General features: G+C 46.8%; 1 non-coding gene across 1 annotated transcript; it reads left to right on the top strand.

Annotated features, from left to right (window-relative positions):
- Window positions 1–13,309: 13,309 nt before the first annotated feature.
- On the top strand, window positions 13,310–13,383 carry TRNAY-AUA (transfer RNA tyrosine (anticodon AUA)). The gene has a single exon. It is a non-coding gene; the product is annotated as a tRNA-Tyr (tRNA).
- The last annotated feature ends 3,882 nt before the right edge of the window (window positions 13,384–17,265 follow it).

Genomic DNA, 17,265 nt, shown 5'->3' with positions numbered 1-17,265 from the left:
ATGGACTGTAACCCACCAGGCTCTGTCCATGGGATTCTCCAGGCAAGAATACTGGAGTAGGTTGCCATTTCCTCCTCCAGGGATCTTCCCAACCCAGTGATTGAGCTCTTTAATGTCTCCTGCCATTCTGTACCCCTAGCACCACCTGGGAAACCCACCTAATAATCCTATTTTAGCCCATCTTGCGGATGAGGCACCAGAGGCTCAGAAAAAGGTGAGCGAGATGCTGAAGCTTTCGTAGCTTCCAGAGCAGGCTTGGCTGCCTCCAGGGGTGCTGCTTCTGACCCAGTGCTGTCCTGGCCCCACATGGTAGGATACTACCTTATCCAGCATGTAGTATGTGCCAACCGCTGTTTTAGACCTTTTTCATATTAAACTAGTTTACTCTTCCCAACAACCATAGGATGTAGGCATTACAGCCCCATTTTACAGATGGAGAAGCAGACTCCAAGTGGTGAGTTGCCTGGGCAAGGTCCCTTCCTCGATGGATGGGCAGCTCCAACTCCAGCATCTATCTTAGGAAGCAGCAGCCTGTCCTTCAGATTTGCTGGTCAAGGGAAGTTTCCTGGGAGGGACTATGCTTTGGATTCTGAGCCTTTAAGGAAGGGGCCAGACATAGAAGATAGAACTTCCTGGCAAGATTACATGAGGGCAATGGGTAGCTTTTTATATTATTATTAGTGTAAAGTGGGGTCCCCAGGAGGAAATGCAATGGTACACAGAGATGAGGGTGTTTCCCCTCCCATCCCCATCTCCCCAGCTGGAGACCAATCTCATTACCAATTAGGTGTGTGTAAGGAGCTATTTTAGGCACATACACACAATGACATGTATTTCTTTTTTAACCCAAATGGTGGCATTTTGTACACACAGTCTGGCACCTCACTCTTTTCACTTGGTTTATCACCTTGATGGCTCCTCACTGGTTCATATAGAGCCGCCTTGTTTTGCAGGATGTTGTTTTGTGCGTGATGCACAGATAATTCATCCTGTTCTGATGAAGTTTAGAAAGTTTCCAGTCTTCTGTGGTTATAAACAAGGTGGCGGGGAGCATACCTGTTCGCCAGCTGTTTCATAGGGGTCTTTATTGGTAGGTTCTTGGATGCAGAGTTTCATCCCTGCAGTCTGCAGTGTAGAGTCTACATGAACGGGCCTGCTGGGGGTGATGAAGTGGGGCCAGGGGCTGCTTTATGTGGAGCGTTCAGGAACTCTCACCAAGGAGGTGATATTTCAGCTGAAGGATCGGGAGGGATCATGTAAAACTCCCAGGATTGGGCCTCAGCAAAATTTACTGAGATGGCGGAAGATTCAATATATCCGCTTGTGCAAGTAAGACCCAGAGAATCAATCACAGGGAATAAAAACCCATGGAAGTTGCCACTGGCTTTTTTTTTGGCTGGAACTCTACACAGTAAATCCTAAAGGAAATCAGCCCTGAATATTCATTGGAAGGACTGATGTTGAAGCTGAAGCTCCAGTAGTTTGGCCACCTGATGTGAAAAGCTGACTTGTTGGAAAAGACCCTGATGCTGGGATAGATGGAATTCAAAAGGACAAGGGGCCACAGATGATGAGATGGTTAGATAGCATCACTGACTCAATGGACATGAATTTGAGCAAACTCCGGGAGATAATGGAGGACAGGGGAGCCTGGTGTGCTGAAGTGCATGGGGTTGCAAAGAGTCAGACATGACTTAGCAACTGAACACCACCAACAAATAGACACTAAAGCGGGGCCCTGGGACTTCCCTGGCAATCCAGTGGTTAAGACTCCCAACACAGGGACTTGGATTTGATCCCTGGTCAGGAAAGTTCCCCCAAGCTGCAGACAAAAAAAAAAAAAAAGAAGACAGAGCCCTGAGGTGGCTGGTCTCGGGGCTCAAGATAAGTTCCAAACTAGCTCTGAAGACTGATACTTCCAGATGCCCTGTCACACCAGGACCAGGAAGCAGAGAAATGAGCATGCTGTGTGGTGCTGGCCTTGTCTAACTCAGAATTAAAAATTCCTCAAGCTTACAGTGTCTGTCCAGGAGGTGAGGGTGGGGTTGAGCCTATGGGTGGGGCTCATCAGAACTTTATTGACTGTCAACAGTGAAAGGAAACGTAGAGGTCCCTGGCTAAGACATTGATTTGGAAAAACAAAATTTGTTTAAATGGTAAATTCCTTATGCCCTTCAAGTGGTTATTTAAAAGAATTACAGGTAATTAATTCAGGAATTGTTCAGTTTATCATGATAATAACAGGTATTGTTTGTTTATCATGTATTATGCACTGGGATCCAGGCCAAATGTTTTACATTCACTATTTCATTTCAGTTTTCCTCTTTTTTTGCTTAAGGATATTTCTTGCAGATCTTTACCAGCTGATACACACAGAAGTGCCTCACTCTTTTGTGTAGATGTATAGGTGATGGACAGGGAGGCCTGGCGTGCTGCGATTCATGGGGTCGCAAAGAGTCGGACATGACTGAGTGACTGAACTAACTAACTATAGGATTCCATTGCATGGATGAACCATTTATTCCATTGTATGGATGGGCCAGAGCTAGGCATCTTTTCAAATGGTTAGGTGAATGAAACTATATGTGACAGTTTGTTCTTCCATGACATTATTGTTTTTAGCATTTACTGTGTGTTTGTGTCTGTGAGGAATCTGAGAGGAGTAACTTCATCAGGGAGGTGATTTGAGACATCAGAGGAGGGGCTGCAGTTTCAGACCCACCTTCTTCGAGATGGGTTTTTGTGTTATTTAAAGAGAAAATTACACAAAGGCCCCAAAACAGTATTTTGAAGCAGGCACCCAACATATAATGTCACCTGCTATCTTTTCTTATATATTGCCTGCTACCACGCAGAAGCCTGAGCTGTATGGGGTCCTTCATAAACACCAGTACCATCTTCCTTGAAAAACCGCTTCTGTGGTCCAAATCTCCCTTTTGGAGATTAACTGTCCTCTTTAAGGAACCGAAGGCTCTGGTAAATCCTGCAGTGAAGAAACTTTTGTTTAACCCATTGTTACCTGAACTTGAAGACATCATTTTAATCCCTCCTCCACCCCTCAACCGTCAACATCTCAGGGGCCCAGAGCCCGACAACCTGAGAAACGCTGGCTATGGTTGACATATCAGTGATCAGAAAAAAAAGATTATAAAAGATTGGTGTCAACTGTTCAGTGAGTGATGTCTCTCTCGTCTTATTCATGATCTCTGGGGAAGCTCCCAACCGCCCACTTTCATGCCTTTTTTCCATCCTGTGAGGCACCAGGGTATAGTATGCAAATTAAATAGCACCCAGGATGCAACTTAAGTAGCACCCCACCCAAAGAGCTCCCTCCCATGAAAAATGGGGCCTAACCTGGTTCTTTCACGAGAACATTTTATCCTGGGGCTGCCCAGGGTTTAACTTCTGGAGTTACAGTATGTTATTTGCTCAGTTTCTAACTCTTTGTGACCCCATGAACTGTAGTCTGATAGTCTCTGTCCATGGAATTCTCCAAGCAAGAATACTATGGTGGGTTGCCTTGCCCTCCTTCAGGGGATCTTGTTGACCCAGGGATTGAACCTGGATCTCCTGCATTGCAGGGAGATTCTTTACTGTCTGAGCCACCTGGGAAGCTCACAGTGTAAAAGTGAATGGCTTTAAAAACCTCTTTACCATCTGAGCCACCTGGGAAGCCCAAGATTCCCCTGGAGAAGGGGCATGGCAATCCACTCCAGTATTCTTGCCTGGAGAATCCCATGAGCAGAGGAGCCTGGAGGGCTACAGTCCATGGGGCTGCAAAGAGTCGGACACGACTGAGTGACTAACACTTTCATGTAAAAATCTCAATGCAAGTAGAAACTTCTCAGATGATAGAAATATTTTAAAACTGGATAGAGGCAATGAAGATGCAAATTCCAAAAGCTTATGAAAGTCACAGCACTGTGTACACACAGTGGGTGACTTCTGTGGTATGTAAGTTACAACATTTATAAAGTTGCTTTTTAAAAAGAAGGCAAAAAGAGAAAGACCCAACAGTCTCGACTCCCGAGTCTGCAGAAGGAGTCTTGTTTCCTCTGCAAACAACATGGGTTTCCGCAGGACTGAGTGTGCGCCCCGCCGTAGGTGGGCTGGAGGGGTCTATCTGGATTCTCTCCTGTAAATGCATGAATTCACAGTTTAGGTGGTGGGAGCCTCTGCCCACGTAGAGCTGACCAGATCAAATGTCCACCCCCAAGGGCATCATCACCATGCAGCCAGAAGCACTTGGGCCAGCTGCTTGCTTTGTGATTTGTGGTTGACTTTGCTGGGTGGTGGTTTCTGAGGAAGCACAATTACATTGATTGAGGCTTTCAGGAAATGGTTCCTGAAGAGAGGTAAGAAGACCTTAATTATGGGCCTGGCTGCCAATTAGAGTGAGATCCAGAGTTTATGAATCCAAGAATGTCTCACCAGACTTCTGCTGCTCTGTGGCTTTTAGCTCCAGAACACTCACATGGGAAGGTGGATTCTGAAACTTATGATAGAGGCTCCCTACTGAGTCTACAGTTTCTTTTGAAATAATTTAGCTGCTTTTCCAGGAGCTTCCCTGGTGGCTCAGACCGTCTGCCTGCAATCCAGGAGACAAGGGTCCCATCCCTGGATTGGAAAGATTCCCCTGGAGAAGGGAATGGCAACCCACTCCAGTATTCTTGCCTGGAGAATCCCATGGACAGGAGAAGCCTGGTGGGCTATAGTCTGCGGGGGTCACAAAGAGTTGGACACGACTGAGCAACCAACACTTTCACTTTCAGCTGCTTTTCCTTTAAGATTTTCTGACTATAATGTAGGAAAGAGAGTTTCCAGTTTATGATCTCTCTCTTTTCTTTTGGTCACACAGCATGTGGGATCCTAATTCCCTGACCAAATCCATATCCTCTGCATTGGAAGCTCAGAGTTTTCACCACTGGATGGCCAGGAAAGCCTCCAGTTTATAATCTTGAAGGGACTCAAATTCCTCTCTTTTTTTCTCATGAACGCTCTTAAGTTTCTAGAGTACCTACTATGTGCCAGCCCCAACGTGAGCAAAGGGATGCACCCTGGGAGCCAGACAGGCTCTTTCTCATCTCTGTGGAGTGTCTAACCCAGCGAGAGTGTGTAGTCCATACCAGCCTCTGCCCTCCCACTGTCCTTTGCCGTGTGACCTGTGACAAGGGGTGACCCCTGCCCCACTTGTGACAAAGTGCTCACAGACTGTCCTCCTGATCCTGAAGTTTTGAAATCACTTTTTGGTAAGTCTCTATGGACCCCGCTTTATCATTTCTTCACTTATAAGGTATTTACTGAGTACCTACTATGTGCCAATTCATTTATGGCATATGGTGATGAATCAAATAGACCTGGTCTTTGCCACGGAGATGATGATCTTGCAGTGATGCTCATCACCTGTGCCCTTTGCCCCCGTGGGACCCTCCCAGTGGCCCCCTCTCAGAGATGAGCACCATCTGTGCCCGTTTTGTAGATGTGATCATCAAACATTGGATGGGAGCTGGGGTCTAGCCTCCTGTCCCTTCCATCTGGTTGATGACCTACTATAAGACCCCGAACCTCCACAGCTGAGGCAGAGGGTAAGCTATGTAGACCCCACCCTTCAACCCCCACGCTCAGAAAAGCTGAAGAATCCTCCTGCCTTTCAAGATCATTTCCATAAGAAATGAAAATCTCTTCTCAACTGGCCCTGCCTAGTGATTTACAATTCCCCATACAGGGCAGTCCCGCCTAATCTTGGCATCCTAGGTCCTGATCCTCTCAGCTCTCTACCCCCATACCCGCCCCACCTCAGTCCCTATTTATTTCTATGGACTTTCCATCCTCACAAAACAGAGGAATTTTTATTTTTTTTAATAAAAAATAATTAATAAAACTTTTTAAATTCTTTTAAAAGATTACGGAAAATTATGATAATGTCTTAAAGTATACATTGAACAAATACTTTTTTTTTTAGACAAACAAATGCAACGAAAGGTATTTGTATCATTCAAAAAATAATTGAAAGAAGTGAAAGTGTTAGTTGCTCAGTCATGCCTGACTCTTTGTGACCCCATGGACTGTAGCCTGGCAGGCTCCTCTGTCCACGGGATTTTCTAGGCAAGAATACTAGAGTGGGTTGTTATTCCCTTCTCAAGGGGATCTTCCTGACCCAGGAATCAAACCTGAGTCTCCCACATTGCAGGCAGATAGTTTACTGTCTGAGCCACCAACCCCAAAATAATTCAGTTCAGTTTAGTTCAGTCACTCAGTCATGTCCAACTCTTTGCAACCCCATGAATCGTAGCAGGCCAGGCCTCCCTGTCCATCACCAACTCCCAGAATTCACCCAAACTCATGTGCATCAAGTTGGTGATGCCATCCAGCCATGTCATCCTCTGTTGTCCCCTTCTCCTCCTGCCCCCAATCCCTCCCAGCATCAGGGTCTTTTCCAATGAGTCAACTCTTCGCATGAGGTGGCCGAAGTATTGGAGTTTCAGTCTCAGCATCAGTCCTTCCAGTGAACACCCAGGACTGGTCTCCTTCAGAATGGACTGGTTGGATCTCCTTGCAGTCCAAGGGACTCTCAAGAGTCTTCTCCAACACCACAGTTCAAAAGCATCAATTCTTTGGCGCTCGGCTTTCTTTCCAGTCCAACTCTCACATCCATACATGACCACTGGAAAAACCATAGCCTTGACTAGACAGACCTTTGTTGGCAAAGTAATGTCTCTGCTTTTGAATATGCTATCTAGGTTGGTCATAACTTTCCTTCCAAGGAGTAAGCGTCTTTTAATTTCATGGCTGCAATCACCATCTGCAGTGATTTTGGAGTCCCCCCAAAATAAAGTCTGACACTGTTTCCACTGTTTCCCCATCTATTTCCCATGAAGTGATGGGACTAGATGCCATGATCTTAGTTTTCCAAATGTTGAGCTTTAAGCCAACTTTTTCACTCTCCTCTTTCACTTTTCATCAAGAGGCTTTTTAGTTCCTCTTCACTTTCTGCCATAAGGGTGGTGTCATCTGCATATCTGAGCCACCAGGGAAGTCCAAAATAATTAGAAATTGACTAAAAACAGCAGAGCTGTTAAGAGAAGGGGTCTAGTGCCAAGATCAGCCTGGACTCAATACCTACTTCTGCCACATCATAGCTGTGTGACTTTGGTAAGTATTGCACTGCCAACCTCAGTTTCCTTGTTGGTCCCATGGAGAGTTGTCGAAGATTCCCATGGCAATGCAAGTTCAGTGCTGTGTGTGGTGCCCACCCCCAAAGGGGTTCTGTCTGTGGGTTTTGTTTATTTTAAAATATTTATGTATTATTTATTTATTTTTGACAGTATCAGGTCTTAGTTGCGGCATGCGGGCTCTTTCATTGCAGTGTGTGAGCTTCTCTCTAGTAAAGGCACACAGATTTGGTTGCCCCGCAGCACGTGGCATCCTAGTTCCCCAACCAGGGATCAAACCCATGTCCCCTGAATTGGAAAGCGGATTCTTAACCACTGGACCACCAGGGCAGTCCTCCTGGGTTTTATTTGAGGCAGCCCCACACAGGACCCAGGGTGCAGCTGAGGATGGCGGTTCCTGTGTATATACCTTGCTGTCAGTAGAGATGCTCACACTTGGAGAGGTCCAGACCTAGGGCTGGAGGCTGATGGGGAAAGTGCAACTTCACGGGGTGGGGGTGGAGGGGTGTCTGCTCTGCCCTCCTCCTTGGAGAAGCCTTCTTGGAAAGTGCAGTTGGCCAGTTATGCCTTTGCACCGGCTGAATTGAGACACCTGCAACACACTTCATAACAGAATAGGTTGCACGCTCATCTTGGTGATGGGACAGTGATGACAAGGGGTCAGAGGCCACATTTTTATCTATCTTTGTCCCCCTTCAGTTCAGTCCGGTGTCCAACAGGCAGAGTGATTGGACAGCAATGCTGGGGTCAGACTGCCTGGGTTTGAGTTTCAGCTTCTCCACTTACCAGCTGTGTGCTCCTGGGAAAGTTGTTTAACCCCTCTGTGCCTCTATTTTCTCATAGGGGATAAAAGTAATAGTGGGCCTCAAATGAGAGGATGACTTTGAGGAGTAATGAAGGTCATGCATCTACCTTTCACCATGTCTGGCAGTAGGAATTTGTTTCCCTCATGGACCCATTCAGCACATACTCATTCCCTGCCATTTACACACCAGATGTTCTTCTAAATAATGGGGAGGTCAACAGAGAACATCAACAACTCAACGGACATGAGTTTGAACAAACTTTGGGAGATGGTGAAGGACAGGGAAGCCTGGTGTGCTGCAGTTGATGGGGTTGTGAAGAGTCAGACACGACTTAGTGACTAAACAACAACGACAACAGAGAGCAGATAGTCAAAGATCCCTGCCCACCTGGAACATCTATTCTAGCTGGGGTGCCAGTGGTAGGGACTAAGTTGGATAATGGGCAGGGCTTCATCAGGCAGCCCCTTGCAGCCCAAAGTATGGGATTAGAGTTAATTCTGAGAGCAATGGGAAGCTTCTGGAGGGTTATGTTTCCAGACCACTACTCTTAGGCAGAGGAGGGATAAGAAGGGGTTGGGAGACCAGAGAGGAAGCCCTTCGGTGGTTCCATGAACAAGGATGGGGCTAGGGGTGGTGGTGGGTGAGTTGAAAGGCAACCCCCTGCCAAAAGAAATGTCCATGTCCTAATAACCTGTTGTTTGTGATTGTGACCTTATTTGGAAAAAGTCTTTGCAGATGTAATTAAGTTGGCGATCTCAAGATGAGATCATGCGGGATAACCAGATGGGCCCTAAGTCCAATAACAAGTGTCCCTTGTAAGGGACAGAAGAGAAGACAGACTCATGAAGAGGCGGAGGTCCTGTGACCGTGGGGATGGAGACTGGGTGAGGCAGCTGCAAGCCAAGAACACCTGGATCCACCAGAAGCTGGAGGCAGGAAGGAGGGTCCCTCCCCTAGACCCAGAGGGAGTGGAGCCCTGCCGACACCTTGATCTCAGACTTCTGGTCTTCGAAATGAATGTCATACTATGCTGCCCACATTATGTTAATTTCCTGGGCAGCCCCAGGAAACTGATAGGGTGTCAGGGTTGTAGGAGTAACAGGATAGCAGTTATGTTGCCTCCAAGTACTTACTCAAAAGGCGAAAGGACATAACTTGACAGTGGAGATGCCTGGGCAATACCACCTTGACCAAGTGACCAAAGTTAACCTCGCCCACAATGTCACTGACCCTTTTGAGTCAGGCCCCCAAGGAGGGTCCTCCTGTCCGCTGTTGTTGAAGCTAATAGAATGAGATCGTGTTCAATTCAGAAGTGTAAGTGTTAGTCACTCAGTTGTGTCTGACTCTTTGCCACCCCATGGACTGTAGTTCACCAAGCTCTTCTGTCCATGGGATACTCCAGGCAAGAATACTGGAATGGGTTGCCATTTCCTTCTCCAGGCAATCTTCCTGACCCAGGGATGGAACCTGGGTCTCTCGCGGGCAGATTCTTTACCGTCTGAATCACCGGGGAAGCCCTAAAGGAACACTTTATTCGATCAAGGAACGGAGGGTCTTGAACTCATGGTCTCGAGCGCGGGCTCTCCTGGATAGGCTATGGGCGGGGCTGCTTCACCATTTTGACAACTGGGAGGGGCGGGGGCGGGGTCTCTGCACACGGCCCGCCTCCATCCCGAATTGAGTGTCTGTGAGCGGCGTCTGTGCACACCTCCCGCAGAGCTGCGTGGTCAGCGCAGGCGCAGCTGTATCCTTCAAGGAACTCTGGTCAGAAGGCGGGATGCATAAGCCTCTGAATATGGTACCCTGTGGGCCACTGACCGCAGAAAGAAACAAAGATGTTAGACTTTATTTTATTATCAGATTCTGATTCTATTTCCTGGGACTTGTTACTGGGCTTTGCTGGTTCCCCCTGGGGCTGCTCCCTCTGCGGACTCAGTGGGAACCCGCGTCTTTACCGTCATCTTCACCCTGTGCAGCGAGTCATGCCAATCACTGACGTCTAGGGCCCAAGGTCAGGCCCAGGACAGAACCCAACTTTCACTGTCAATGAATGAGGCGCGGAGAGGAGTAACCCTAAGCTTGTAGTGCACAGGCTGCCTTGTGTTGCTTTAAGGAACCCTTCCTAATTACCCTGCAGATGCGCCAGAAGTGATGGAAATAGGCCCAGAGCATGGCAACCTGTCTCCAGGCTCACAGGGCCAAGGGGAGGCTGAGCTGGGTGCCTACCCTGTCGGGATCGACCTAAAACCTGTGCTCCTTGGTCTCAAACCTATGCTGGGCTCTTTGGAAGGAGGAATTCTCCAGGAACTTTTTCTTCTGGAAGCTGCATTAGGGCTGTTGGGACAGGAAGGTGTTCTGTGCAGCTGGGGGTGAATCTGCTGGAGATTTCCCTTTGGAAACTGGAGGTGAGGGATCCCTGCTGGTCCAGTGGGTAAGACTCTGCACTCCCAGTGCAGGGGGCCTGGGTTTGATCCCTCATTGGGAAACTAGATCCTGCATGCTGCAACTGAAGATCCTGCACGCTACAACTAAGACTGGCACAGCCAAGTAAATAAATAAATAAAGATAAATATTAAAAAAATAAAAAGAAACTGGAAGTGGAGCTGCAGGGGAAGATCCAATGATTAGATGATGTAATAACAAGTAATAATAAATTTAAACACTGTGGCAATAATAAAAAGAGCTCCCCTTCAAGTCCTAGGATGCTTACAGGATGCTGGGAACTCTGCCAAGTAGTTTTGGTACTTTATCTTTTGTGTTTCTATTATCTTAATCATTTCAGTCTTCCTTTCAGCATTTAAACTACATCCAACTCCTACCAAAAGTGATGTTTCCCTGCAAGAGAGAAGAGCACTGCAAGTCACCTATAGCTGCTCTCTTCATATTAATAATAATATTCACAGGATGGGAGGCCAAAGAATTGATGCTTTTGAACTGTGGTGTTGGAGAAGACTCTTTAGAGTTCCTTGAACTGTAAGGAGATCAAACCAGTCAATCCTAAAGGAAATCAGTCCTGAATATTCATTGAAAGGACTGATGTTGAAGCTGAAGCTCCAATAGTTTGGCCACCTGATGTGAAGAACTGACTCATTAGAAAAGACCCTGATGCTGGGAGAAGATTGAAGGCAGGAGGAGAAGGGGGAGACAGAGGATGAGATGGTTGGATGGCATCACTGACTTGATGGACATGAGTTTGAGCAGGCTCCGGGAGTTGGTGATGGACAGGGGAGCCTGGGGTGCTGCAGTCTATGGGGTCACAAAGAGTCGGACACAACTGAGCGACTGAACCAAACTGATGGAATGCTAGCTTATGTGTGCTAGTACTACACACACACACACAAACACACACACACGTGTGCGAGTGTGTGTATATATATATATATATATATGACATGCCTGGTGAGCTGCTGTCTGTGGGGTCGCACAGAGTCAGACATGACTGAAGCGACTTAGCAGCAGCAGCAGCAGCATACATATATATGTACGTGTGTGGTGTACTCATGCTCAGTCATGTCTGACTCTTTGCGAACCCATGGACTGTAGCCTGCCAGGCTTCTCTGTCTTTGAAATTTTCCAGGCAAAAATATTGGAGTGAGTGGTTATGCCCTCCTCCAGGGGCTCTTCCCAATCCAGGGATTGAACCTGCAACTCTTGTGCCTCCTGCGTTGGCAGGTGGTTTCTTTACCACTAATGCTACCTGGGAAACCCTATATATATGTGTGTGTATATATATATATGCACACACATATGTATGTAGTCATATATATACAATATATAAATAAATATAAGTACAGTCATAAATACAGTCATATGTATACAATCATATATATGACAGGTATATATATGTATATACAGTTATAATATAGTCATATAAACACTATAAAATATATAGGCATATATACAATCATATATGTGTGACATATATATAGTGTATATATATATAAACATTCATGTATATATATATATAGAGAGAGAGAGAGAGAGAGAGTGTGTGTGTGTGTGTGTGTGTGTTATTTGCTCAGTTGTGTCCAACTCTTCATGAGCTCAGGGACTATAGTCCACCAGGCTTCTCTGTCCATGTAATTCTCCAGGCAAGAATACTGGAGTCAGTAGCCATTCCCTCCAGGGGATTTCCTGACCCAGGGATCGAATCTGGGTCTCCCACATTGCAGGCAGGTTCTTTACCATCTGAGTCACCAGGAAAGCCCCATATATATACATTCATATGTATATAATATGAATTTGTATATATATACATGAATATGAATATGTATATAATAGACTTCCTGCCTCTGAATCATGGGCCACATGGAGGAGGGGATATTGCCACGGGAAGGGATGGATGGTAGTGATCACATTGGCTTCATTTTGGCTCACTGTGCAGAAGGCATAGAGATAAGCTTTCTGTACACATTTTCTTTTCTTTCTTTTTTTCTTTTTAAGGCTGTGCTGTGCAGCTTCCAGGATTCTTAGTTCCCCAACCAGGGATCAAACCCATGCCCCACTGCACTGGGAGTGTAGAGGCTCAACCACTGGACCCCCCAGGAAGTCCCCACAGTTTCGTATTTAATGTCCCCCACACCTGAACACTTAGGAGACAGAATTCTCACCCTGCACTAGGTTGGAAGCTCCGGGCACAGAGGAGTTTCCTGGACAGTTCACTGCTGTGTCTAGAACAGACCCCAGCGTGTCGTGGGTGCCCAGCACATGCTTGGAGGAATGAATTACACTGCATAAGTATTTGTCAAATGGAGCCGTGTTTCCACCCCCAAGTACACACAGCCAGGAAGAGGAGGAAGGAGAGTGTGGTGTCTGGATCCGTTTACACTCACCATGGAGCCTGCTCCCTTCTTCCCACATGGGGCAGGTAGGGGAGCAGCTGGTGGGAGCTGGGATGGAGCCCCTCAAGACTGGGGCAGTGGTGCAGTGGGGTGCTAACACTCGGGGTTATGCCAGCACTTTCAGCCCCTGGCTTTGAATTCCCAGGACATGCAGAGACCTAGGCCTGGAGGAAGCATGGGTGTTAGGAGAGGACCTTGGCCTCAGAAGGGTCATTCATTTGCAGAGTCTAGCTCCTCGTGAAGCTGTGTGCACCGTGAGCCTCTGGGTCCAGAGATGAGTCATAATACATTTCCACCTCTAAGGGGTTTGTTAATTGGAGAGAGGTGGACACCACACTGGATTATGTTTAAAAAATTTCCAGATTATGAAAAGAAGTTAGTGAAGTACAAAGTTTCCAACAGAACAGAAGAGAAAGTTTTGCTGCAAAGTAAGTTTTATTGTCCTCCCTGACCCTCATCCCTCTCCCTGGGGGCTTTTGTTACCAGGACTTCCCTGGTGGCTCAGATGGTAAAAGCGTCTGCCTATAATGCAGGGGACCCGGGTTCGATCCCTGGGTCAGGAAGATCCCCTGAAGAAGGAAATGGCAACCCACTTCAGTACTCTTGCCTGGAAAATCCCATGGTTGGAGGAGCCTGGTAGGCTTCAGTCCACAGGGTCGAAAAGAGTTGGACACGACTGAGTGACTTCACTTTCTTTCTTTCTTTCTAATGCTTTCCTTCCAGAAAGTCTGTGTCCATGTGTGTGGTATGGACCCCTTGCACCCTTTATACTTTGTACTTTACACACTCTTGTGCACTTTGTCTTCTTTCCATAAAGTAATAGCATGTATAGTCCTATGGCATCATTTTCATGGCTGCATACTATTCCACTGTGTACATGTAACATAATGTACTGAATATTTAACACTGGTGTGGTTATATTTCCTTTGCTAGCATAAATTATGCTGCAGAGAAAGTACTTGAAGACTCATTTTTCCTAACGTGGAAGAACATATGTGCATTTTATCATATGTACATATATAGTATAGAAGTAGAATTCCTAAAATAAGGGGTATGATTTTTGCAATCTACTATAGTTATTGCCAGATTACCCTCCTAAAAGATTGTATCAATGCTTATTACCACAAATACGATGATTCTTTTCCCATATTTATAAAAGCTATGTTATAAAACGTTTTGATATTTATAAATCTGATAGCTAAAAATGATATTTCCTTGTTTATATTGACATTCCTTTAACTATGTGGTTGAGCATCTTTTCACATATTAGTTTTTATTTAATTAAAAAAAAAGTATTTATTTATTTGGCTGTGTCAGACCAGGGCTTCCCTGGTGGCTCAGACAGTAAAGTGTGTGCTTGCAATGCAGGAGACCTGGGTTCGATCCCTGGGTCGGGAAGATCCCCTGGAGAAGGAAATGGCAACCCACTCCAGTTCTCTTGTCTGGAAAATTCCATGGATGAAGGAGCCTGGTAGGCTACAGTCCATGGGATGACAAAGAGTCAGACACGACTGAGCAACTTCACTGGTCCACTGGTCAGACCTTAGCTGCATCGTGCAGGATCTTACGTTGTGGTGCTGGGGCTGTGGAGTACGTGGGCTCAGTAGTTGCAGTGGGCTGGCTTAGTTGCCCAGAGGCATGTGGGATCTTAGTCCCACCAGGGATTGAACCCACGTCCGCTGTGTTGCAAGGCGGATTCTTAATCACCAGGGAAGTCCCCATTTGTTTTTGTTTTTATGTGAACTGCTTGTTCATACGCTTTGCTCTTTCTTTTTTCTATTGCCTTGTCTTCTTAACATTGATTTATAAGAGCTTTTACGTATTAAGGAGATGAATGCTTTGTCTGTCATATGACTTTGTTTATACAGGGCTGGGTCAGGAGTCTGAGTGTAGTGATAGATATAAGTCCAGAATAATATTGGAGCAAAGACCAGGGTCCCATGATGCCTGGTGAGTTTGTATAAGTTCTGAGAGACTTTTGGGAGGAAGTGAGATGGAGATGAGTCTTAAAGGATGAGATAAAGCATGAGGATGTATCAAAAGATTACATATGTAGTGTGTCATGGCTAGAAATTGTGTGTACATTGGGGGAATTATAAATAATTGTCTTCTGAAGGTAGAGGGCTGGGAGGGGGTTGGTGTGTCAGTGAGAGATGCTATTGGAGAAGGCCAGTAACACAGTTGGTTCACTTTCCTATAAGCAGTTAGAACAAGAAGTTCTAAGCAAAATGATCAGATTTGTGTTTTTTAACTCTGCATGGATTGTAGGAGAACAAGCTTAGAGAAGGAAAACCAGTAAGGAGCTTATTGTAGCAATCTGGAAAAAGGGAGAGTGCCCAGGCCAGGGCAGGTGGACTCTTAACTAGTGGACCACCAGGGAAGCCCCTTGAATCTCACGCTTAAATGTGAATCAGTACCCAAGATCACCTGACGTTAGAGAGAAAGTTCCCAGATGAAAGATGGTGATGAATTCCAAGAGGAAAAGGAATTCTGATGATGTAAGGAGAGAGCAGAAAACTTCAGAGAAGCGGAGACAAGAGAGCTGCATCCCCTTCTCTCTCCGATCCCAGCACCGGGTGACCCTTGCTGACTTCCCAGTGTGCAGTTCTTAAGGAGCCCCTGCCCTTTCCACCCCCAGTTTCTGTGATATGGTCCTCTATCTACCAAGAGCCCCCTGGGCGTTTAAGCTGCTGTGAGTGTTGTTCCTTCATTTCTGACCTAAAGATTCTTCTGTCCTGAGGAAAAATATCTCCTATCCAGGATACGGGCTTCCCAGGTGGCACAGTGTTAAGGAATCCACCTGCTAATGCAGGAGATGCGTGTTTGATTCCTAGGTTGAAAAGGTCCCCTGGAGGAGGAAATGCTTGGGAAATTCCATGGACAGAGGAGCCTGGTGGGCTACAGTCCATGGGCTCGTAGAGTTGGACACGACTCAAAACACACACGCAACACAACAAGAACAACCCAGGATGTGTCTGCTCTGGCCCCACTGTGCTGACCCCAGGCAGCTGGAGGAAGAGGCCCCCCCACCCCACCCTGGGTTAGCAGTCAGCCCAGGGTCTCTGCCAAGTGACCCTGGCAGCTGCACCCTCCCTGTGCCCCTGGGGAGCCAGGGCCATGTCCAGAAGGCTCCATCTGAGGCTGGCCCGGCTCCTGGCTGCCCCTCGGCTGGCAAAGGATGGAGCCAGTTGGCTCTGTTTCTCAAGTGGAAGTCGTGAGCTCACACGTGGTTTGTGCCCCTCATCAGTGTCCTCTCTCCTTTGCTGAACCAGGCAAATCTCATACTCCTTTGCATCTTCTCTCCTCCCATGTTCAGAAGTTCTGGGAGAGTCAAGGTCTTGATGAACCTAACTTTCTTCAAATGGTGTTCGTGTGCGCGTGCTAAGTTGCTTCAGTCGTGTCTAACTTTTTGCGACCCATGGACTGTAGCCCTCCAAGCTTCTCAGTCCATGGGATTTTCTAGGCAAGAATACTGGATTGGGTTGCCATGCCCTCCTCCAGGGGACCTTCCTGACCTGGGATCAAACCTGCGTTTTTCTCTTTTTTTCCCCTAACCTGCGTCTCCTACGTCTCTTGCATTGGCAGGCGGGTTCTTTACTACTAGTACCACCTGGGAAGCCCCTCTAATAGATTATTGTATATTTATTTGAAAACTCCTAGAATGAAAGCACTCCTGTATCCGCAGCACCTGGCCCCAGGCCTGGGCTCTTGGAGGCACTGAAAGATATTTGCGTGGTTGAAAGGATGGGTGAATGTGTTGCTTTGTTGTCTGAATGAGCCCTAAAACTTCCTTTCTGGGGGAAAGACCCTGGGGACATAAGCCAGGAGACAGTGGTCTTTCCCCCCACTAACTAGTTTGACTACAGGCTGCTGCTCAGTTAAAGTCTTTGGACATGAATTAATTACTTTTTGACTGTGCTGGGTCTTCAATGCTGTACATGAGTTTTCTCTAGTTGTGGCACGTGGACTTCTCATTGCTGTGGCTTCTCTTATTTTGGAGCACAGGTTCTAGAATTTGGGCTCGGTAGTTGTGGCACACGGGCTTAGTTGCTCCGAGGCATGTGGGATCTTCCCTGACCAGGGATTGAACCCATGTCCCCTGCACTGGCAGTTGGATTCTTAGCCACTGGAACACCAGGGAAGTCCTGGACCTTAATTTTTTATCTTGCAAAAAGAGATAATAACAGGCATGCTGTCTCCTTGAAGTGTTGGGGAGTGAATAGAGACCAGGAGATGGGGAAGTGGAAGCTCTAAAAGGGAAGACAGGTGTCATTCTGCACTGGGGGTGGGCGTGGCAGCAGGTAGCTGCAAGCGAAGGGTCCCAGGTGAGATGGAGCCCTAGTCTGGCTTTGGGTGCAGCCCCACACCCACAGGTATGCACAGACATGGAGATGCACAGGTATGTATTTCTTTTTGCAGGCTTTTGCATGGACACACACTCCCCAT

Source organism: Bubalus kerabau, chromosome 13 (assembly GCF_029407905.1).
Source record: "Bubalus kerabau isolate K-KA32 ecotype Philippines breed swamp buffalo chromosome 13, PCC_UOA_SB_1v2, whole genome shotgun sequence".
Classification (NCBI taxonomy): Eukaryota; Metazoa; Chordata; class Mammalia; order Artiodactyla; family Bovidae; genus Bubalus; species Bubalus kerabau.
This window is presented reverse-complemented; position numbering and strand designations above follow the sequence as displayed.